Source organism: Streptopelia decaocto, assembly GCF_964273445.1.
Source record: "Streptopelia decaocto genome assembly, chromosome: 6".
NCBI classification, from domain to species: Eukaryota; Metazoa; Chordata; class Aves; order Columbiformes; family Columbidae; genus Streptopelia; species Streptopelia decaocto.
Genome location: NC_138660.1, coordinates 11055067 through 11080963, shown reverse-complemented (window position 1 = coordinate 11080963; position 25897 = coordinate 11055067). Strand labels below are relative to the sequence as shown.

Sequence of the window (25897 nt, the reverse complement as noted above, 5' to 3'; positions counted from 1 at the left end):
GTTAAATTTAAATCAAGTATTACAGGAAGAGTTTAATAGCCATGATCTTCGCCCTCCTAAGAGACTGGGCATGGCTGCTCCTGAACACGACTGCTTGCAGCCACAGACATCACTCGGGGATTCGTCTTGGGCTGTAACACAGCACGATCAACGTACTTGTCCTACTTTCTATCTACAACCTAAAATTAAAAAAATGTAAGATCAACGTAAAATTCTAATGTCTTCTTTCACTGCGCTATATACAAATCTGCAATTTAGATGTGGTCTATTAAGAACTAATAGAGAAATAAAGCAACGGCAAACTCAAGTGACATCTCGGAGATGCTGCACCAGCCACAGCTGCCAGGCGAGGCAGATCTGGAAATGGTCATCCCGAGTAAGGTTTTATCAGAGATTATATATATGTCTCTCACAGTTGTCGTTGCCTCCACCAGACATGGTCTAGGTGGCAGCGAGGCAACAACCAAAGATGGAGAGAGCCCATGAAATGATGTGCAGATCCCATGGTAAGTTGAGCTGTAGACACCAGACCCTCACCAGGACACAGACAGCTCCAACAAAAACATTCAACCCCAGTAACTCCGCAACAAGGGACAGACTGTTCTCCAAGCCTGAAAGTATCTCTTTGCTTAATCTACAGAATTTCCAGTTTCTGCAACAATAACCATCTTCACTGCAGACGTTCAATCCTTCCATTTCTACACCCTGCTCTGTACCACATCTCAAACTTTGACTGTGTAAGCTGTCACAAGCAAAAACTACACTGTCTAGGTCCTAGTGCTAGGTATTTTGGTAAATAATGTCTCCACCTATATTAGCTATACCCAAATTTCCACAAGAAATAGTATTGATTTTCCCCTTCAAGTATATACATTTAATGAAAAACTCACTCATGCTTCCAAAGGTTGTCTAGACATTAAGTCGTCCCTCCTTCCTGCCTTCAGCATCTGCTTATTTTTTTCTCTAAATGAAGCTGTATGAAGGGTCTTTTGGCAGAATATTAAGAACGGCATATATGCTGAGGTGATATGTCTACAATACATAGAAAAGACATGCAATACAGTCATCATCCTTGACCAGATTTTCCATACCCTGCAATATATCTTTTTTTTTTTTTTTTTTTTTAACTGGGAGTTGTTCCAATATCTGAATCATCAAGAGCGGCCTTTTCTTTTACAAAATGCCCTGAAAAATAAAAACAAGCTTCTTCTCTTGTCTGTTGAAAATGGAATATTTTACCTAACTCGAATTATCCCAAACTAAGGGCAACTTTGAATGAATGCCAAGTTCTGATATTTCATCAGTATTTAAGTCTAGAGGCATATTTATACAACTGTGAAGGAAAAACTCCCAGAGATCCGATGAACATGCTGCCATAACACAGCCCCAGATGGCTCCTACACATTGTAAAGTCACCTGTATCTGCAGAAAGCAATTACATTGTTGATCTTAGAAGATTAAAGAAGCGTACCAAATGTTCTTCTTGCTAATTTGGCACTGTACAGGAGGTCTGACTAGTAAAAGGAACACACCTGTAGAGGAATATGCAATGAGTATCAGAAAAATACTAAAAGATGGTTTAAAAGAACACTATTTTTCTTTTCTGTAGAGCACATGGGATGTAAAAAAAGCTATACCAAAGCAGCCTGTTTTATATAAAGTTTTTGCTTTATGAGGGAAGCGTCTTCAAAGCTGTATGCAATTGCTTTCCTGAGTGTCTATACACACACACAAAAACCTTAACATTTGAAACTGTTGGCTTTGTACAGTGGAAGCAGGAGAGCCCAGTGGAGAAACTCTTATCAAATGGGCTGAAAGTCACAAAGGATCCAATTAAGATAAAAAGTTCAAACTGAGGACATTTCCTCTTCTTTCTGACTGTTCAGGCCGACATCAGACATCTGTTCTCACTAATTTTTGAATTAATCCCCTTTGAAGCAAACTATTCAAAACCTGAAGATACATGATCTGTCCGATAAGGATGTCCCACCTCTACTGGTGCAGTTGGAAACATGATCATAGCCTTGTGTAGAGAAAACAGTTTTGCTTAGTCAAGTTAAAACAGCAGCAGAGATGGAAGTAACCATGTCGTATAACTGCAGGCTACTGTTACATGGGCAGCTGCACTGAAATGCTCCTCAAATTGTCCCACAAATGACCTCTGCTCTATCTCTCATATAATCAAGCAATCACAGTAACTACTTTTGCTAGCTCAGATTTAAACAAATTAGATAGGACGGCTTTTCAAAAAAGAAACCCACGATGGCAGGTTTCTTTACCTTAAACACTGGAATAACATGTTCTATGCATGAAAAATTCTGGTCACCCATTTCCAGTAAAAGGAGCATTATTTGAAAATAAAGAGATGACAGGGAGGAAGAAGTCCATGACTTCTCCAGATGACATTATACTTTAATAAGTACTGCACAAATTGCTCACAACATTTTGAAAAATTTTCACTATTTCTCAGACTCCAAAGAGCTCCCATCATCTTTCTTTTCTTACAATATTTATAAAGCTGTGATGTCTTTACTTTGCAGAATTGCTGTTTAACATTGAGTAATGCTACTCAAAGCTTCACTATGCCATTTCTCTCATATGAATCTGAAAGCCTATTTTCTTCCACTCCAAGATTTAGAAACTCTAATGTAAGTCTACACCCATTATTTCTGCATGCTCAAAGTATTATGTACCTATAGGGCTAGAAACCACACATGCTGAATAGCACCATGCCCAAATATTTTAGTTAGACTAATCTAACGCCATGTCAGCAGGGAAAACGGCTTCAATCTCTGCACTAATTCACCTACATCTTCAAATGGTGTCGTTTTGCTTCCCTAATTTATGGGCCTCCAGATCCTTCTGAAGAAAGCCTCCCCCCCACCCCGTATCTCCAATACAGAAAGACCTACTACTCATTTCTTACGTAGGGAATCACATGAAGAAGTTATTGTGCACCCCATCTTCTTTTTAGTAAACAAACAAAAAGAGCTTGTGAAAGTATACATAGATATGGATCAATCTAGACGAATATTTAAACATATTCTCGTCCCACTGACTTCAACTGCTTAAGTGACCTGTTGGAGCAGAGCCAGAGCAACAGTTCCCTGCAAGAGCAAGGCCACAAAGAACAGTCAGCAATGTCCTTCTCGACCTTTGGGGCTCTACTTGCAAGAGAAGGTTTGTTAAACAAGCTCCTCCTGTCTTTGAGTGCCCTCTATAGACCTAAGATAGTACAAAAATAGAGCCTGTTAAAACTTTAAGGGACTGTGATTTAAGGAAAAAAAAAATACATCTGCTACACCCACAAGACATTTGTTAAATTACAGCATATATTAAAAATTCTACAGATACAAATGTGGTATCAGTTATCTACCGCTGAAAGAACAAACAGGCGATTGTGCTCTTGCACAACACGTAAGCGCTGCCTTGGCAGACGCGTTCAGAATGAATTTTCCTTTTATTAGAAAAAGTAAGGTAATATCTCCCTTGTAACTCTAGCCACAGAGAAGAGAGAAGAAAATATGTTTAAGGACAGTATGCAAAGTCAAAAGAAATTATAGAGGGATGGTAGTTACATATATTTAAAGAAAATAACTGGAAAATTGTGAGCGTACATTAAAAAATTGAAGAAGAGACTAGTAACAGCACACGGTCTGGATATTTGCCCTCTGAACCACATATTCATATCTTCCTTTAGGAAGCCAAGACTTTGGTACTTGAAAAAATACTACAAACAAAACATAGTAACTTTTCCCCTTTTTTTAAAAGCAATGCACACTAAGGCAACAGCGTCTCCACACTTCAAGTAGCCAATACAGTTTTTTACAAGGTGCTTTGTCAAAAGGTCTATTTATTAATACTTCCATGTCGTGAATTGATGTGTTATATCATAACAACTCTCAACAAAATGAATATAGATTTAAAATTAAATAACAGCTCCAAAAAGAGCTGTTATAGACCATTGAATAAAAGAACACTTAATGTAAAGTTTCAGTGGACTGCAGAAAGTGATACCTATCAAATACTGTAAATGTACCAAACTATCAGTCCACTTTTATTACAAATAAATAGATAAATCATTGAGTGTCCTTACCAGAACTACTCTCTGCAACCCCACAAAATTGTGATGTGGCAGCAGTACAGCCCTTGGTATTACACCACCTGTAACACAAACCATATTATGATAGTTTCTATCAACATTAATTTTAAAGGATGAAAAAAGGATAATACTTATTTTTCTACCATTCTTTTTACTGAAACCATTAAAACAACATTCAGTTTCCCACTGATTACAATATATGCTTAGATAAGAAAATAAATGAACCAAAAATAAATATCAACTTTCAGTTAATTAAATAAAATTTATTTTTAAATTACAGGCACAGTTTCAACTCTACCCTCTTCTCAATCTTCTAGTTGAAAACAAAACCATAGCACACAATAGAGCATTATCTTTAAGGGAATTTCTGTTGGTTTTGGCTGCCCAGAGTAACAAAAGAGAACTTTATAAAAATCCAGATTGGAGTTTACAAATGTCTAAGTATTGATGTGGTAGCTCATTCTAGTGTTAGCTGAAGTATACAACTCAAATGATTTGACAGCAAGGTAAGAAAAATAGGAAACACAAGGTCATGATCAAACCATCCAATGTTGTCAAAATAGACAATTTTGGATCTGAATTCAACAAAAAAAGCTTTAAAAGAACATGTTATATGAAAGAATCCTTAAAATAGCCTCATGAGGTTGATTTCCACAAGCAACTTCGAAACTTAAAACACTCCCTAAGAGCTAAGTACATCATGCGCCTGTGATCAGAACAATTCCTGATGTTACATTTGTACATCATAGTGGTTCGTACCAGCAGTATTCATTAGAGGTGAAATCATTAGAGAGTAATCTTACATAAACTAAAGGTTTAAGGAGAAAGGTTGGAAGGTAAGAGCACAGGAACACTGGGCACTGCAAGAAAACAACCCCTATGTCAAAAAAAACGCTGTTTGGAGCAGGACATAGTTGAAAGTAAATCAGATAACCTTGTCCCCAATGGAAGAGGATCAGGAAAACAGCAAACATTTTCTAAATACTGAACTCCAGCCACAAAGGCTCACAAAATACATTACAAATAACACTACAACTTCCCAAAGACCTCCTTAAAACAAGGACTAAAACCAAGGAAGGCAACACAAGCCTTAAACAGCACACAGCATTCCAGCATCTTAAAAATAATCATCGACCTCCAAGAAACCGTCCATTATTTAGTCTGTTACTAAGCTGAATAAGACTTGAACATGTTTTTTCCTTGTTTTGATTGAGGAGCTACAGAATATTTTGGTAATTTTTCTTACTTAGATTCCAAAGTAAACCAGTATCTGCTCCTTCCCGGCAGCCGGGTGGGCACGGCCTTCAGAACTACAGGATGGGAAGAGCCTGGGGTGGGAGAGGGGAAATGCCACAAACGCTGATGGTGCTGCACTCCTTCACATATATGGAAACCATGGCATCTGTTTAATCAATATTTAATTAATATTTACATATTAATGGTTCTCCTTTTCAGAATGAGAAGTTATAAATACTATGACCTACGGGTGTGAGAAGCAAATGCTATAAAGCACCACTTGGAAATCACCAGCTTCCTCATAATCAAAGTCAGTTTATTCATTACTACATTTCTAAGAAAAACACTCTGGTATCACCACCCTGCGCTTGAAAAGTGTCCTCGTCCTTCTCTGTAACAACATTTACTGACAGTGGCTCACCAGATAAGTGAAAAGGTCCTGACCCAATTTTAATGTAATTTTAATTCTCTGTTAGGCCTTGATTCTCTGTACTGCCTTGATCATTTCTGAAAACCTAACTGGATATATCAAGTGTATTGCTAAAATTGAATTAAAAAAAAAACAAAAACACACAAGCAAAGTTTAAAACACGTGGAAAATTTTAACTCCAAGATGAATGATGGTCATTAAAAGGATGCTGATCCTGCTGGCTGAACAAACAAGAAGGGGTAATAAGTTTCACCATTTACGTGCTTTGAACTTTGTGCAGTTTACATGTGCATTAAGCATTTTTCATTCATTTCGAATAAATTCTGTTTCAAGTAGCTAATTGATATTACAAGAACAAGAGAGAGATCCAGGCAGCTGCAGGAGAGCAGCAACCACCACACCCTCAACAGAAGCCGCTTTAAGAGCAATTTCTTTCCTCTCCACAATTCCCCACAGAGCACACACAAAAACACGACATTCAGAGCGCTAGAAATTCATCATCGCATTAACCTCCCCTACAACAACAGGAAACCTGTTTACAGTTAACTAATTTGCCATGGGATGGAGAGGGCCAAGGGGGGCACGGCGAGAATTCAATGCACAGCTCAACAGGACTAAGCAACAAAAGTAGTTTTTCAGATGGATCCTAGCAGCCAGCTACTTCTGCAGTCACTTGCATCACATAAATGTGGCCACCAGAGAATCCCCTAAGCTATATTTATCCTGGAAACACTTTTATCCTGTTTCAAATTAATAAATAAGTGTAAAATTTATTGCATGTGCTGCAAAGACTTGCACACCACATAGAATAAGTGGGTTTTTTGAAAATACAAGTTAGCAACATAAACAGAATTTGTAGCATGTAGGATAAAAATGTCACATTTAATTATATTCCCATCAAGTGATGTGATGAAACGAAGCACATCACAGGGTGCTCACTTATAATCACAGGGCAGAATTTCTTTTGCTATATCCATCCACTCTTCACACTTTGGTCCTGTGGTAATGCTGTGGATTGCTTTGTACTCACATGCTTAGTCTTCTGTTTTTCTTTCTTACAAAATGCCTCTCTACATGTATTTCAGTGAATCTGAAAAGAGTCAAATTGCAAACCTACAGTCTCATTTAAAAAACAGATAAAAGATTTGGGGAGCAGGGGAACAGTCTGAAGAGATTTACCAGCTTCAGGGAGAGGACAAGAACAGAAAACACTGCAAAAACATGGATGATTCTGAGAACCCAACATACTACGTGATGCTAACTGGCAACCTTAACAACTGTATGTATTACTAAAACGCTCCATAAGAATTTGTGCATCGTGAGCGTGTAATCTTTCTCTCTGCAGCTTAAAATATCTATGCATTTTAAAAGCGTATACAAAAATATACCTAACTTCCCCATTTCAAGATTAAATACGGAGCAGGGATTTCATCACACTATCACCATTATGTACGACGATGCCACATGTTAACGCACTGCGCTTGTTTTAGCACATGACAGCAACAGAAATGGTGAATTTTAAAAGATTCTGTGAAAACGTCACACTGTTTCTGGAGGTGGTTAATGAATATCGCTGAAGTAGGAGGACGGGATCCCGAGAAGGCCACGCTGGAGTCACCTGCCACTAGAGCGTGCTCCTGGATCAGCACGGTTCCAATCTACACATTGCATGGGTGGGTTTTTTTCCACAGGCTTTTTGGTTTCACTAACTGAAATTCAGGGAAAAGTGGGTCTTGTACTTCTCTAAATTAAAGGAATATAGCTATCCAAACTAGACTGGCTTAATCTCTTAAAATGATAGCTTTGTTTGCAACCCCCCCAAGCTTTCAGCCTGCAATTTTCATGGTAAGTCCTTCTCTTCCATGACTTGAATCTGAAATCCTTACTGCTATTAGATTTGGACTTCTGAAGTCAATAGAATTTTTTAAAATAATCAAAAATGGATTTTTGACAAACAAGTAAAACTTCTTTTTGAATGGCTGTCTAGGTGCTTTGCTGATTTTGATATTAAATCATGTATAGTTAGAAAAAAAAAGACAAAATTTTGTGCTTATAAAAAGCAGTGATGTGCATTTTATAAATTTAATGTGGCCCATCAGGGAGAGAGAAAAGATCCATTTTTAGGTAGTATTGTTTACCACTGCCTGCCCCACTAGACCACTCATTAATAGTAACAGCATTTCACGTTGTTTTCTTTCTGTGTGATGAGTACAACTATAGCCAAGACTGCTACTAAGGCAATTAAACGTGTGCGTACAGAAACAAATTCAATTTAAACTGACATTAAATAAAAATTTCAGTCTCTCTCTTGAACTTAAAGCAATGCATGCATTTGGATCTTCAGAGCGCTCAATGCATGAATAAGGCCTTATTTTTAGTCTGTCCTACGAGCGCAGCATAATTTCTGGTCTGCTCTTCCCTCCATTTGCATAAACCCAAATGTTACCACTGAGATATCTGATCTGCTGCTACCATGTATTCCCTCTAATCCCTCTGTTTCAAAGACCATCCAACCAACAAATGTCACCGGCAGAGAAACTGAAATCCAAGTAACGCGTTAATAAAACAAGAGCTTGTCCACCTATGAAAATGAGATTCGCTTTTCCATTTTGGCTCTGCAAACAGCACCACAGATCCCTTTTTTGCTGAGGGAAAAACACAACTACAGGAGGGGCAGCTTAGAGAAAACCAAAGCCTTGGGTTGAAAAATTCACATCGGCCTCCTAGAACTGCTCTACGAAACGTACGGAAATGTGTTTAATTTTCAAGTAGGATTTCACTGATTGCTAAATATTTTGTTGCAATTCAGAAGGTTACACACAGCACAAGCCAACGCAGCATCAGAAGTTAAACTGACAATAAATTACTTACCACATGCAAAGTTTAAGATCACAACTCACTGAATACTATTTATGATCACAAAGTAAGCATGACAAAAGTGGTATTTCCTTGATAACAGCAAACAGAGTAATTTCAGGAGAAAGACGAAACACTCATCACAGAGTTAAGACTCCAGAATCACTAACAGCCTTAATCCCGACGAAAGGGACACTGAGCAAGACCGCTCATATACTGAAAAACCCATGCAGGGAAGTTTGAGCATTACAAAAGTCTTCGGGTCATAACCATCCTCAAGTAAAAACAAACAAACCAACCAACCCACCCTGAAAAAAAACACAAACAAAGAAAAAAACCCACAAAACAAAACCCACAAACAAACAAAAACCAACCCAAACCAACCAAACAAAACACCACACAGTAAAATTTTATCTGGTAAGCTTATAGTCCAGACAACTAACATTTTCCATAAAGCTCCGCAGGCAGATGACAACCAGACATGGATTAAAATGCTACAGACAAGTGAAGCTCCAGCAGTATTGCATCTTCATGTGCACCTATACTATGAAACATCACCTGTTAGCAAAACCATTATTGCAGGTTCCAAAAAAGGAACTATGACTTTTAAGATCTTTATCTGTAAAAAGTTAATGTTCTGCTTTGACTCCCTCAAGGCAATGTCCTAAGTGAATGTGCATGTTTTCTCCTCTTCCTTATCCACTGTCATTCCCATAATTCATCCTTTTAACCATTTCAGAGGTTGTACATTACCAGTGCAGAGGATATTTTCACAGTCCACTAACAGCGCACAAAAAGTCTTACACTAGACCGGCAGCTGAGGACACACCAAGGAAGCAGGATGGACATCTACAGGAGCTCTGACTGGTGCGTGCGTTGAGCAGAGAAGTTTTGGGCTTTATTGTGTTATGGATTCTTCAGATGAGATATGTCTTTCAAACAAGAAAGGAAAACAACCCAAGAATTAAAGAACTGAACCAAAGTGACTTGCATTTCCTATTGCCAATTATACACGGAAGAAAGACTGTTTTCTTCCTTCTTAATTTTCCTTTAGTAGTTTGTAACATGTCTCCAAGGTGCCAACATGTATTGCTATTTTCTTCACAGATTGTTTATGTACTGTCATACATGCTACTTGTATATATTTCTATAAAGTTACTTGGTCAAACTATTTTAGAAACGAGACACTGAAATTCTCATTCTTTCTATTTGACAGTTATTCCAGTTCTTCAGCCTGATCATAATTCAAACTATTTGGCCCAAAGCTTTCAACTTATATATGTATACTCTCAGTGAAAAAATCAAACAAAGAATGATTTTCAGCAAACTGGAGGGCAGAAACATTTAACTCTTTTAAAGGTTGCCTCCACTTGCATTGTTTTATTACTGGTCTTGCAAAGGCTACAGACACACTTGATGTACTCACTAAAACTCGAGAGCTTGCATCTCTGTTTCCTGAACAAGCAGCGTTCAAAACATAAGCAGACCAAAAGAACTGTAAAGCTGGCCTTTCTCATTCCTGAAAAATCCTCAATCTTGCTATTTTAAAATCTAGTAAAAAAAAAAAAAAATTAACAAATTATTTGTTTTTCCTCTTGCCATTCTGCACATCATCTGTAGCAACTTATCTTAGGGCAGCAGCCCTCACCATGATCACCATCCCAGAGCATGCCTGTAGCAGCCTTCATGCCTGCAAATACAGAAAAGGAGCAGCATTCATCTTCCCATTGACCCCACTAAGTCAAGGCCACCATGTTCTCCCTGGAGAAAAGAGTGGGAGCTGAAACCCTGCAAGCGACAGCAGACAAGGACACTCAGAAAGAAGAGATGTCCTCGCCTCTCCTGGACGGTGAGAAGGGAACAGCCGAACTGCCGGGCAGCAGATGGGTCCCACAGGAGCCTCAGGATCCTTTCAAATAAATACCAAGCGGCACCTCTGCCATAGAGCACACACCTCCAACTGGGGTTTAATGTGCTTCGGTAGGCATGTAAAAATAGCAAGACTTGGTCATAAATTGGACCAAAAGCGGGTTATATCATAATCATGTCATATTTACTTGAAGCTTTTATCACTAAAATAGAGACTCAACAAGGTAGATGCGAACGTCATTTGGCAGCCACAGCAATTCTCAAACCTGCAACTGGAACATGGCTTAGGACATGAAAGCGTAAGAAAGCCACTGATTGAATAGCCTGATTTCTAGAATTTTGGTGGATTTTGCTTTATTTTATAGCACTGTAGTAACACTTTACTAGAGGGAAAGACAGGTTCTTGGATTTCAGAGTTGCAATTCAGTAGTCATGGAGTTACAACACAGATAGCTCTTGAGCTGTCTCTGGGGACTTGCATTGAATTCTTGGCTCACGTCTGTAGTGAAAATAAACAGGTGGCATCAATCTAGTCACCATTTATTCATAAATCACATAAAAAAAAAGCCCAAACATTAGTTTACTAAATGGCAGCCCAAAAGATTGTGAATGCATCTGTCAGGAGTAACGGCTAAAAGAAGGTGCCTGGAAAAGTCTTAAAAGTAGCTCTTGTAATTTGTGCATCATCTGCTTACGGAGACAAAATCATCTTGGGACAAACAGATTCACAAAGTCAACCAAACAATTTCAACCCGGCTTACTGACACCCAAGGTCCTGCTTTAGGGAAAAGATTTTGACAAGCAAATAAGAGTCTATTTTTCTCCAATTTTGGAAGCATAGCAGCTGTGGATTGCTTAATAATTTAGTTTATTCAAGGCAACAACTGTCAAAATCTATACAAACTAATTTGTCGTGCAGCAATTTCACATTATTGGAATCTTGTTATAATCTGAGTAATGCACGCTATCGCTTTCTAACCATGCCTATAATTGGTTTCTTGGCTCTACTGGCCTAGAGAAAGTAATCCAAAACATCTTTCAGTTACACTGCAAAATATACACATTTGCAGAAAGTTACATTACTTAATTTTCATATTCAATGGGCCTTTAGTAATTTGAGATAAGAGTATGTTTGCAAAAGGACACTAATTTTTGGTGCTATTCAGAAAGTTACCTGTTTGTGTAGGAAATACCACCTCGAGACCTGCAAAGGCTGACAAAGCACCTACGGAGATACGTATGGAACACGAGACAAACTCAAGAAAAAAAAAAAAAAAGCAAAAATTCATTCAGATGAAAGAACACATGTCAAGCCTACACATCCAAACTAAACATTAAACCCAGCCGTTTGAAAGTCTTACGCCTCAAAACTTATGGAGGTGTGATGGTTACTTACGAACTTGTTTTCTTCCAATACGTGCAACCGCCTATTGCCCTCCCTGCCCTGCAACCCTTCACAGGACACCTGAAGTTCCTTGACTCTTTTGGTAGATTGACAGCAGTTCAAAACACAAGAACTTTGTGCAGGAATCATTCCTCGATATTCCCAGAGTATGGTATTTGACAGATGCTTTCACTGCAGCAACAGAACTGGCACACAGGTAATTTTTAAGATGCTCAAATTGTTGCAGTCTGCTGTATTTATTGGTACAGTACTTTGACAAATATGGTTTACTGCTTTTGATAGAAAAGATTAGCAAATAACTATTACGAGGACAAGCAGGATTGAGCAAACGCAAATACACTTCTGAGCAGAGGAGAAAGAAATTGATGTTGCCACTTGAAACACAAGAGCATTTTGGTAAGTTTTTAATGTATTAAGAGGTTTTTTTTAAACTACTATGGAATCTTAAGATTTGTCTGTAAGTCTTGGCAGACTAAGCGTGCATCTTGTGATGGATTCTTGGTATTACACTGAGATCAACAGGCCTACATTACATAGAGGACTATAGACAATAAGCACATGCGCAGATACAATACTCCGTGAGTCACACGGAACTGAAAATAAGTACTGTCATGCAAAAATGTCAGAAAAACATACAGGGACCAAAAACTGCAAAACAAACCACTGACAGGCACTCCCAACATGCCTCAAACTGACCGCGAAACAAAAGAAATGATTCTTCGAGCGTCCTGCAGAGTTTAAATGTGATGCTCGTTATCTGCCTTCATCCACACCTCCCATCACCGGGGCAGGCGAGTGCTTGAGTGGTCTCAGTTCTTCCTCAGACCACCGTGAATTGGACAAACAGTACCAGCTGCTTTTTATCAATGGAGAATAACTGAACCTTAAGCATTTCTTGAGACGGCCTGGATTGCAAGCGATGCCTGAAATACCAATCTCTCCAGTTAAACTCACTGTACCAGTACCACAACAGGCTGCTTTGGGTTGGTTCTCTGCCCAGAGCTGTACCGTGCACAGCAAAGTACATAAGAGCCAGAAAAAAAAAAAAAAAATCCACCTTAAAATTTAAATCTTTGGGAAACTGCAAGAAAATGGAAGCAAGAAGCTTGCTGCAGGGAGTCTGCCTGTCCTTGTTTCTTTCACAACTATGAAGCTATGAGCTGTGCTGAAACACATACACAGACACAGCTTTGGGAAGACCGGCAGCAGAGGGAAAACAAAAAGAGCTCATCACCTTCCAGAGGACACTGGCAGTTGCCAGGAGAGCTGTGAAAGCTCCTCAGTGTCGATAACCATGTCCTCCAACAAGCAAACAGCTGTAGCACCCAGCCCTCCAAAGTACAGGCCATCGAAAGCACATCTGCTTGTTGTTAGACCTTTGGCACTAATATGGGTTTTTCCTCACACTTGCAACAAATGCTGAGAAAACCTGAATGCAGAAGATGGCACGTGTGGTCGAAGGCACCGTTGATGCTTCCATGAACGGGTGAGTTTCACGGTAACAGACAGCAGGTTTTTAATCTGGTAGTAGCAAATGCTTTCTAGGACTCAGCTTAAATCTCCTAGGACAGCTAGCTAAACTCTATGGATAGTGAGGAAACAATTTTTATTCCCCGTGAATGAGTGTTCCTAAAGTTAGTCACACAAGAGGAACGAGATGCAAAGAAGACACACACAAATGCCACAGCCAGCAGCCACAGCCTGGGGTAGCGCAGCACTGCTCTATCGAGTTTACTGTAATGTATTTTGAATTGTCTGGCTATGTGACAAAACAGATCTAAAAATATCAAGCATACACAATGTATAATGCATCTCTCACATTATCTTCCTGCCTTATTATAAATTCATTTAAGAATTAATTAAAAGGACAACCATCACACATGCTTATTAATTTACAGAGGAGTGTAAGCAAGAGAAGGCAGATGAATAGGTAGAAATGGAGATACAAACCTAAGTGGAAATTTTTCCCACTGGAGCAGACCAGAACGTAACATCTCTTTGGTACAGTAACATGTGTGCTGTGAGAAGTGACATGCACTTGAATGTGTGTTTTACTCTGATCCCAAAGGATCAAGCTTTTTGTGAGATGCTCCTTATCTTACACCTCTTCATTTTGTCTATGAGATACCTGCATCCAACGGAGGCCTAAAAACTGCCCTATGTACTATTGTGTGCACAGGAGAACATACAGTACTGATGCCAATTTAGGACTTGCAAATTAAGGTGATATGAAGGCAACGTATCATTGGCTTTCCTCCTAGGCCTTGGTTCAAGAGGGAGACTTTTCTTAAAATAGCTTAAATGCCATTACTTTGAAATCATCACCCCTAGAAAGTGGTTTTGAGAAATATGACCAACTTTGCTTTGAAGCTTTTGATTGCAAAGGCACGTAAGCACGCGTGTTACTGAAGCAAAAGTTTCAGAATTAAACATATATGCAAAGAAGGGTATACAGCATAGATGAATAATATATGCCTATAAATAAGCAGAAAAATAGACTTAAAATATCCACATAACTATTAATTAGTTATTAATATTAGATCTCTGGTCTATTTCCCTTCAAATTAGCAATTAGCCACCCACTAGCAAAATGTCAATTGCAAAACAAGAGACTATATTTATAGTACAACCTACTTTGAGTTTTGAGAGACGTCAGTCACTGCTACATTACAATACACCTATTGTGTGCCTTCCCAAATTAACACCTAACTTTCGTTATAGGCAACTATACGTACAGAAGTCAGATTTTAATAGTGTTTATTACATCACATGAGCTGGTGCAAACATTTTTTCCATATGAAAATCTACACTGAAATAGAAAAAACAAAACAAAAAAACCCCAACCAACCAACAACCACAAAACCAAAACCAAACCAGAAGCTCTAAGTATTCATCGGTATGAAGCTGGGTCGGACACCAGCACAGCCAAATCTTAAAAAGTCCTGTGCAGAAGTGATGCTGGGAGGAGTGAGCATCCAGGAGATTGTAATAAGAAATTATTGGATATCATTTTATTATTTCCTGTCTTCACACACGGCTGCCCACTGGAATACAGAGATCCCCTATGGCCTCTCCAGCTTCTCTTCCAGCATGGAAAACCCAAGTGCAGCACAATCAGCATGGGACACTGCTTGTCCGCAGCTTTTGCAAAATAGCGTTAATTCATGGCTTCTCTGGCAAAACTATACTACGTTGGGGATTTCAGGGAAGGTCAAAAGTCACTGTGTTGAACGACATTTTAAAATATATGGCCTATATTCTGCTTAAGTTTTCTTCTGAGTTGCGTTTGTGATTTGCCTTTAAAACAGTTCTCCCCCCCTTTCTTTCTCCAGACCTGCAGGAAAAGTGGGAGTAAAGCGCATCCTGCAGAGGTTCACTGGAAAAGGGGAGCTGGCAGGAGAAACCCCAGCAATCCACACGGAACTGCCTCAGCGTTCTGCTGAAAGAGAAGTGGGACTTGTTTCAGCTACCTCTGCCATAGACAGGGAACACAGATAGAAAAGGAATTACATAGAAACAGTTCTCTAAACAAAGTTAAGACTAAAGAACACAGTCTGTCTCAACAAGAGGCAACCTGTGCTCACATTTTGGTGGGTAACAGTCTATTCTACAGTTTTATGGCAGATTAATTTGAAATACTGAGAAATGTCTGAAGGACAGACTTGAAGAACACCACAGTAATACTGCTGCTCATCCTTCCTCTTGGTATAAAATCACATCACTTGCCATCAGCTTGCAGGAGCACACTCCTCCTAATAACATCTTTTACAGAACTTCCTTCTACAGCTCCTGTATTCCTGATAAAAAAATAATTAAAAAAAAAATCATCCTCCTAGCCTTAAGATTTACACAAAACCAGGGGCCCTGCACCAGCTGTTTCATTTGTCATGTATTTATGCATACCAAAGTATTTGTACAAAGAAATCAATTGTAGCTGCAACTAATTGTGCACATTGCTGATTCACCTGTAAATCCCTGGGGAGTGAAGAGAATCCTGAATTATTAAGATCATCATTTGCTATCTGGGAACATGAATGTCTGTATTTTCCCATTTCCAAAACTTCCCTTTTATCTTAAAATTCACTTAAATACTGTAACTCTTAAAAGCTAGAGGAGTCACAATTGAGAACGGGGAAACGAACTGCAAGAAGAAACAAAATACAAAGCCAGCTGGGATCCAAAGCCACTTTCACCACATGGGATATTTTTATATGCATGGTACATTTTATTTTTTCTAATAACTGTCACACATGTAAGCAGGAAAGCAGCAAGGTACCTTAAAAGGACATAAGATAAATGTGGTCCCATCCATCCCTTGCTGGGCTTTTCCTTTATATATGCTGAAAATATTTAAACCCTAAGCAGATCATTTTAAAAAATTTCAGGATTAGGGTGGGCTTGACCAACCAAGTGAAAATCTCCATTATCAGTGAATTGCATGCAAACAATGGCAGGGCGGATTCAGCATGTCTTATATTTATGATTAAAAACTGGAGCCCAGCTATCAATAAGCAAATTTGCCTGTGCAGCTCTAACACTGCACTGAGTCCCACACCACCTGCTCTGCAGTGAACCAGCACCGAGTCAACGTCGAGTTTCTGTCTTTTCATTTTTCTCCAATTCTGAATCAGTTTATTGCTACAGCTCATCTTGAAACATGTAAACACTATCAGCAGAAGGAAAAGATTATTTTTTAGTTACACTTACGTTTAGGCAAGAAACTGGCATTAGAGTAAGACATCTGACAGAATTTTTACTTTTTAATTAACTTTAATAGAAATAGGAATAGAACTTTGAGGTTTGGGTACGTTACAGAGATGAAGGCAAGGGTTCTTCTGGGAAGTCCTGGTCATACAGACCATTCAAAAAATCCACAACTTCTTCAAACCACAGAGAAAGAACAAGCCAATATCAGAGACTTAACCTGGTAGAAGAATATACATTTTTAAGTACTATGTCTTTGGATGATTATTCTGCATCCCACAGGTTCCCTGTCACTACCAAGAGCTGCTTTCCACCAAACAAACCACAGATTTCCCTGTCAATCCAGGTGCATCTCCTGGTAAGAATATCCCCTCCCCAGAGATGCCAGGAAAGCTGTCTTTCCACTGCCTTTAACTAAATTAATTCAGTTAATATATTAACTGAATTCAAATTATTATAACTGGATATTATATAATCACAGAAACAATAAATCCTTTGCCATTGTACCCTCCACCTGAACTGCAGTTAAGAAGAGCCAAATGCGATGAGCCCACACAGCCCAGCAGGAAAGCAGACATGGTTATTCACTTACACAACCTCTCTGGGGACGAAGATGAGCGCAGAGATGTGATTCTGGTTACAGAAGGCAATCAGAGAATGAGGTAGCACTATCAAGTGGTCATGGACTTCAACTTTGGTTCCTAAATCTGCTAGACTCTTACAAATGTTATTCGAACTATATCAAAAAATGTTATTTTCTGCCTCAGGTGAAGCAAACTTGTCTAATCTAAACAGCAACACTGAAATAGAGAAAGAGGTTCGCTGTAAATATGCCACAACATACATTATTGAAATAAAACCAGCTCATTTCGTCAAGAAGAAAACTGAGACCACTTGCAAGTGGTTAAAGGTTTGTAGGGCTTTCCAGACCTACTGTACTTTACATTTATACATACATACTATACTTTCATAAGCACTAGAGAAAGATAATAGCAGATCCATTTTTGTTCCCTTTTATATTGAGAAGCAAACTACGTAAGTGCTCACTATCCCGACAACGCAATTAAAACCTGACCCAATTTCTAGACACAAACGAGCTGCGTTTTCCACAGCACAGTGATACGTAACCAAGTCCACCCCTGTTTACCCTGCCCCTCCATTCCATTTGTAACGCCGAAACCTGAGGGAAAAACAAGGCTACTACAAATCCATGCCCTGGAGGAAAACGCGCAGGGCCACAGGCAGGGGAACGAGTGGAAACCAGGCAGGTGGGAAGGAAAAGCCAAAGGAGCCTGCGTGCAGAGTTCATATCGCTCGTCTGCACCGCCAAACAGACAGCAAGGGAACCACAGGCCTGCAAGGCCGGAGTTATATAAAACCACAAAAACCTCAGGTAGCCATCGTCTTTACTACCTGAGTAAAAATCACAATGTGCACTGATACAAAAAAGCCTTGTAAAAACTCTGATGTGGTTGCACATACTTGGATAAAACGGAGCAGTACAAAAAGATCTACGAAAGACGCGCAATTAACAAACAACACACGCAGCAGATCATGGGGATTTTACTCACTTCACCTAAAATTTTTCTGTTTTGTTTCAGGCACCTCTCTTTTTGCTCAAGGAACCTTCACAACAATTAAAACCGGCCAATATAAACATTATCTTTACCACTATTTATTTGAATAACAGCACCATCCCAAAAAACCTTTTTCAGGATAGGGCCCCATTGTGCTAACATTGCATAAACATGTAAGAGTTTGTTCCTGTGCTGGAGAGATTGTAACTTCACCAGACAAGGTCGATAAACAACATAAAAGTAAATGTCAACAACAACATCAAAAACCTCCTGCGCAGGACCTTTGCTGTTTTGTTTTAATATATTTTCCTTAGACCATCTGCTATTCTTTCTTACTGACCAAGGTTTTCCAGACAGCCTGCAATACCACTGCTGCTGATTCTGTCCTCATAGCACATCCCTAATAAAATTAAAAAACAAAAGAAAAAGAAAAAAAATATTCCTCTTATGTGGGAGGGCAGAAAACACTGAAGACTCTTCAAAGATAATGAAAGTGCCAAGATGTAACATCGCTTTTCTAGTCATTCCTGGAAGTGCGAGTTGTTTCTGAGTTGGATAAATACAATGTTGAATATTGTCACCTTTATGTAAATTCAGTAACTTCTTCTCTGGCCAATGAAATGAAATATTCATAGTACTGAATAAGGATTAAAGGCTAGCCCTTGGCTTATGGGCAAAAAACCTAGATAAAGAGCCATATAGTCAGTCGATTCTGTGTTTGGAAAAAACACTCTATATACAGCTAGTTGCGAGATAATGTGATTTTTCTCATTTTCTAACCATATAGCAGGCAGGTGAGTCCTTGCTCAGCCCCAGCAAACACAGCAAAAACACGGGCAGAGCCCAGCAAGCAGGAAACCGTTTTGAGGGAAAACAGGCTGAGAAAGGAAAAAGCGTCACGGGAACAGGCGCTTTTTCTGTTCTTGGCTCCGGCTGTTGGGCCGAGGTCGGGAATGCCTTATTAAGCAGCTGAAGCTCTACAAATTTGCAGCCATTATCCTAGTGTGAGGCAAAACGTTACACATGCTCCTGCCTGTCTAGCAGTTTTTTCTTCATTCAGCAACTATTTAGTGGATTTAAGGCTCCCAAAACAAATTATTTTCTAGATGTTACTAAAAAACAAAATAATCCATACAGCTCACCTAGATTTGGTTAGAAGTGATAAACAGATGCATTTCCTACAGCAAAGTCCACGCTTTACAGATCCTACAGTTGCTTCTCTCATTGCAACTTAGTACAGGAGAAAGGAAGCAAAAAAACCCCGTTGAAAATGTTCTGGTTTGGAGGATTTTTTGGCATTCACCTACTGCTGCAGAAACAACTGTCCCCCTCCCCCTTCCTGCTTTTTGACAGCTTTGCTTTTTCCATTTAACCTGAGAGGTCTTTAATGAAATTCTGCTAGGAATACAGAGCAAGTCAGGGAACGCTTCACCTCTTGGCAAATCCACTATACTTAAGGAATATATATTCTTCAACTAAGCTTCCTAATTACACCATTCTTATCACAGGATTTCAACACACGATAGCGGAGGCGCTGCATAGCACACTGTGAATTTAAAGTAGAGATAGCCATGAAATTGCTTTTCAAATACAATAAAACCACAGACACGGTAACAGCATGCTATCGCTTCTCAACCCTGGCACAGCGTGCAACAAGTTGCCTGTGTAAAGGAGCCACAGCGTTATCTTCCAAATTGTCCCAAGTGATGCTCAGCTCCCATAAACCATCCAAGGAAGGGCTATGAACACTTCTCACTGGGCAGTCACATTTCACCCATTTTAGTTCCCAAATAGGTCCTTTTAGTTGACCTATAGGCAATTTTCATGCATTTAGCCAACAGAGAGATGTGAGGCAGGGCTAGATGTATTTATTTTTATATATTTATATAACGCTACTCTGACATGCATTCATATTCCATTGGGAGACTCCCAGTGAGGCAGCACTGTTCAAAACACAAATTACATGCTGCCAGGGCAAAAGAATAAAGAAGCCAAGTGTGTTATTCTGTGACCCAGATCTCCTCTGGGGATCTCCAAGCTCCCTTCCCTACCCAGAGCACTGTGCCTACAAACCACTGTGGACTTTTCACCAAATGAGTTACAAGTCACAAAGATATGTGGAACAATTAACTTCGCTTAAGCTGTGATGCTTTTTCTTCAAAAGCAAGTGCTGGGGTTCCTAACTGATGAGTCCTGCATAGTTGAGATCTTTTTACGTGGATGTCACTCCCTGCAGCTGTGCCCTGGCACTTCTAGTAATACTGCTCAAGCTCTGCCTTTGCTGATGCTTCTCCACTCATGCATCGTGCAGAATAGTTCCAGACCAATCTTGGGGTAACAACAGAGACTTCGGAACCCCAAACAAATATTGTTTTCCCATAGCTTTGCTACGTATAGATCCCACAAGTTCTCTTTGGAAGGCTTCAGAATTTATGTACATAACACTCCTTCATAAAGCATAAGTTTAAAGGCACTTACATAACAGATTAATGGACACTGTTTTCCAAAACAGAAAAAAAAAAAAGGCATCCAAGACCTGTTATGTGCTTCTGAATTTGCTGAACTACAATGTTCATATTCATTATATTGTTTTCTCCCAGGCAGCAGTTTCTGTCCCATGTCCCTAACAGAAAGACATGATTTACTTCTACATTTGTCAAACTTGCTAATCTGGCAAAACAGAACACGGCTGAAAGATCATTGATGTTCTCTCTGGGTTACACAAAATGAAGCTTTCTTACCTTGCCAAGACAAAGGCTGTCATTCCACAAACAAACCCTGCTTGTTAGGAAGACCACTGGGCTCACCCCTGGAGCCCAGTTTGTATTAACAAGTGTCCATCTCAAAAGTAGCGAAGCTATTTTGCTGCCCATTATATTATTGGAAGTTTATCCCAACATCCTGCTCCCCTGATGGATGAGATCTGCTTTTCATTTTCCAGCCTGAATATACTGCTTACCAAGATATACGCATTTCTTCCTGTCCCAGAGCTGTCTCCAACCTAACATCGAAAACAGCTGTATTCACTCAAGTCGTTATCAACCCCTCATGTATTTAGAGAAAACAATTATACCCCCTCTCAGACTTGACTTTACCAGGATAAACCAATCAACCTCACAGTGTCCTCTTGCAAGACAGACTCAGCTCTTCCGTCACCATCTCCACAGTTGTCCTCTGCACCTGCTCCACCTCACATTCACCTCTCTGGAACATGGTCTACCAGAGCAGTTCAGTTCATACAGTACAGGGGGACTTAGCGGTGCTGCCTTACACATAAGCAGCATTAATACTTCCCTATTTCTACCATCAAGTACCTCTTCACCTCACAGATCTCAGGAGTACATTTTTCAGAGCTGCAGGGTACTAGTGAAAAGAAATCCTTTGATTTTACTGGCTAATGTACTCATGCCTTTCCATCCCCTCTAGCATTTTCAAGAGATGAGCACCCAGGTTAGGGCTAAACTCCCATCTCTTCAAAGTAACACAACCATGCATCTTGTGCTGGAAAATTTCAGTCCACTTTTTCCAACCGGTTCCTAAAGGTCAATCAGCTCTTGCTGTTCCTTGTCTCTACTGACAGCATTCCCAGCTTTGTCACTGGCAAAATTTATTGTACACTCCTATTTTGGTGCCAAGTTCATTAGTGAATACATTAAAGTCAGCCCAAACTAGCTCTTAAGACAACAAACTTCCATTAGGCACAAGCTCATCCCCTGTTAGCACAAAATGATGTGACCTCCCTTCAAGATGCTCCTTATTCACTTCACAATTCTTCTACAACATTTAATCAGTATTTCAATGAAAAATTTCCAACATATTGCTGGAGCAAGCATCATCCCGCAGTCTAGACAGATTAGCTCTACCTTGTTCTTCTGTCTAAAACCAAAAATGAACAGCTTTATGAAGGAAATACAGACTGCACTACAGGTGTCCATGGAGCCCAAGTCTTGTCTACTGTGGTTATAAATTATATATTTATACACACACACAATACAGGGTAGGAACCCTTTGTTGGTTCCTTCCCAATGCAAAGCCAGAGCTCCCCTGACCTCCAGACACCAGGGCATTAGGACTGAGGTATTTCAGAGGATTGCAGTTACGTTACAACATATAACATTCATTCTTTTTTCCAAATAAGCTACAGTCACATCTGACTGCGGACGGCTGAAAAGCAATCCGATGAAAATGAGAAGCAGGAACAGTCTGAGCGGTATTGCCAACCTCAAGAGGGTAATCCCTGCAAATGCCGTGACACAGTCATATTGCAAGACAAAAATCGGTACTTTATTGAGTTTGAGTTAGGAGAAAAAAGAAATTCAAATGAAATACATGGACCACCATAGAGACAATCACAGCACGTGTGGATAAAAACAAAGAAAAGAGGCAATGCTTGTTCCTGTAGGCTACAAGGAGGCAGATATGTCGAGAAACTTCAGTCAGCTTTGGCAAAGAAAATGTGGAACAAAACTGGTCGGGTCAATGAAAGTGACTCCACAACAGTCAATTCACCATGGCTTTGAGCTTGAGCCAAAACCAGGACACACAGAGTCTGCCCGCTGAGTGGGGCGGGCTTCGAACCAGGAATCTAGTAAACTGCAACAGCACAGATAACATCTTAGTAATAACCAAAATTGAAGGATTCAGTACAAAAGGTTTTCTTTTGTTTAGTTTTTGTTTATTTTTAATTTTTAGAAAAGTTAACTATAAAAGGAATAGGGAAATTCGTCCAGTGGAAAGGTATGCCAACAATAAGCTGCATTCACACGAACCGATAAGCAAACTTGTTAGTTGCCTATTGTAAAAAGCTTGAAATCTGTAGAAAGAAAGGCAGGAATGATCTTGCCCAGAGAGCAGCACCACTTGCAACGTCTATAATTCCCCATCACGCAGGGCTTCCCCGGGTCCCAACGCCCTGGCCAGCTCCTCAGGTTATTTCCCATTCCCCAGATGGTCAGACTCCAGAAAACATCTTCTGCACCTCAGCCACTTCTTGGTTAAATCCATTTTGACGGCTCATTAGTAGAATAATTTATCAACTGTTGCAAGAAGAGCTGTTATAAATTTGTTTTCTATGTAAACCAGGTTCCATGCAACGAGGATGGAATTCCAGCCTTTTCAAATGCATTTTAATGTGAAATGCTGACATCAAGTCTTAAATTCATTTGATTATTTTTTCTGTTTATGTTATTAGTAATCACTTTTGCTGGCGCTCTTTTCTGTTCCAGTTCAATCCCTCAGTTGAATTACTTGAACTCTTGGTGAACTGCACCAAAAAAAGGAAAATTAACTAATGCCTCATTTGATCTTGTGACCATAAAACTTGTGTTTTCATTCCCTCTTTAACCTTTGACCATCTATTTTTCCCCTTAATTTGTGTGTTATGTACCTGATAGTTTTAAACTTGTTTCTTTTATTCATGAAAAGAGAATTTGCTCTGACAGTTATCTGCCCTCTATTCATTTTAACCAACACTGACTTCATTCTCATGACTAAGCACATGCTTAAAATCACTTCTGCATAGTCCATCATGTGTGCAAGTTACTTGACTTACTGTATTCTCATTATCAGAGGTGTCTGGCTGTGTTCACAAAAAGTGGTGACTATGCCAATAGATAAAATAAGCTTGCAAAAGAGAGAAATGGCTGATTTTCTGAAAGCTCACTTGCCAATTTATTACTTTAATAACATCCTCTCCTTTTCATTTTGTTATGATGGACTTTAACTTAATTTATGCCACTGCGTTTATTTTTTTAAAAAAAGCAGATGTTAAGCACCTGAGCACGTTATAAAACATTCTTAAAACACGTGTAGACCATAATAAAATATGGTCCATCTACAGTCTAAAGAAACTAAATGAAAGGAAAAAAAATTCATGAATATCATTAATGAGGCCAAGTATTCCAACTATGGCTCACATTTGGCATCACTACCCTACATTTGTGTGAATATTAAATTCATGGATGTCAATCCTACATACATAATGCTCAATATCAACCCCAGATGGATTCAGATCCCTTGTCACGAATAGTTTTTTTATATATGTTCATTAAATCACTGTAAGAACACCACGCTAGTCCGTCATTTACAAATACGAGGGCACTAAGCCAGTGACTACGAACTTAATTTCTATTTATACGATGAGCTAGAGACTTGGCGTATAAATACAGGCTTCTAGATCTGGCCTCTACATTGATGGCCATGCAGACGCAGGTTCCCTGTCTTGGGTGTCCAGCAGGTCTCAGTTTCTCCCAAGTAAATAAAAGTCGGTACATTCAGTATCATTGCCCCCAGCAAACAGACTTCTGTTGTTCTGCAGCAATATTCATTATCTCCCAGCATCAACACCACTGAAACTAAGGGCGGCTTTTGCTTTTGTTGACTTGAACCAGTATCAACTTTCTGTTGACAAGAAGGAAAGCAGGATCAAGACCTGATGCTACAAGTGACACATTAACATGGTCTTCTGTGAAATAAGCCCTGCTTTGCTCCAGAGGTAACACTCACGTGCTTGAACACAAAAGAGCCTGTCATTAGGTTTTCTCTACAACATCCTACTAATATCCAGTTAATTTTTAAAATATGCAACAAACTTAGCCACTGTCAAGAATGTTTAACACTGTATTTCTAATTCTTTCATAAAACAGAGCAGGAAAGAGGTCATTTCAGGTTACGCAACTTCACCACAGGCATATGGCAGTGAACCCACAGCAGAAACATAAAATCTCCCTGTCCTCTAAAGCAGATGGTGTGCTGATCAAATAAGAGATAATCCAATGCTAACTGCACTACTACTGCTGCTATTAACTACTCAACCAAAACCAGCATAAAGTGCTAAAGACAGAAATACCCAATGCAAGGGAGGTGAAAGATGGGCAAGACAACAAGGAAAACAAAACCAAAAAACCCCACAGACTAAAAAAGCTGTAACATAAGACACCTTATTGCAGCAACAGCCTCTTTTCAGGTACATTTAAGATTTAAAACCTAGGAATGGCAATAGGCAAGGAACAGCGATGGGTTTCATCCTGGTTTAGAGGATGTTTCCCCAGTTTGAGATACTGGCCCAGTTCCCTTCGCTTGGTGACCACATGGCACTGGGCACCTGCCAGGGGCTAAACATCCTGGCTGCTCAGATAATTACATATTTATGATTCTGCCGAGAATTCTTAGCCAAAGCTTATTTTGGAACTGCAAAGTGCTTAGAGAATCAGCAGAGAAAGTTCTCCGACAAATGCTACTTCAAAAGTAGAGCCACCACTTCTTAAAATTTTTAAGGACAGCAGTTTCCCTTTCAGTCAATTCATTCCGCAGTGAACTTGAACAGTAGAAAAAGGAGGCAAGGGGTGTTTTCCCTCTGAATCAGAAAGAGATCTTACTAGTGTGTTTAACTTGCTTCCCGTAAAGAAACAGGAAACTAAAAAACTCTTCTAAAAATGGATCAGAATGCAGCAGTACATAAAATTTTTAATACTTATCACAGTATGCACCCTACCACACCACACAGGTGTTCTTTTGTACCATATTATTAGCACTTCCTCTTCAACACGTATACCCCTAGATCAGCTAATTCATGCTGATCCAATAAATAGAATTTATGGATGAACACTCTGAAATATAATTGTCCAGCTGTAACCAATTACCAGACAAAATACATTGCACTTCACCTTCCTTCATTTATAATAGCATCTATCGATTTTAGAAGGAGCAGAAGAGTCCAA

The 25897-nt window shown here is 39.4% G+C and overlaps 1 protein-coding gene across 2 annotated transcripts in view; it reads right to left on the bottom strand.

Moving 5' to 3' along the window:
• Window positions 1-25897, bottom strand: part of TBL1XR1 (TBL1X/Y related 1) — a 114799-nt gene that overhangs the window by 34769 nt on the left and 54133 nt on the right. The window contains exon 3 of one of the 2 annotated variants that reach the window (XM_082055235.1): window positions 4097-4164. The exons of the other annotated variant lie outside the window; for it this stretch is intronic. The gene's annotated coding sequence lies outside the window, so the exon portion shown is untranslated. The remainder of the gene's footprint in view (window positions 1-4096; window positions 4165-25897) is intronic. 2 annotated transcript variants of the gene reach the window in all.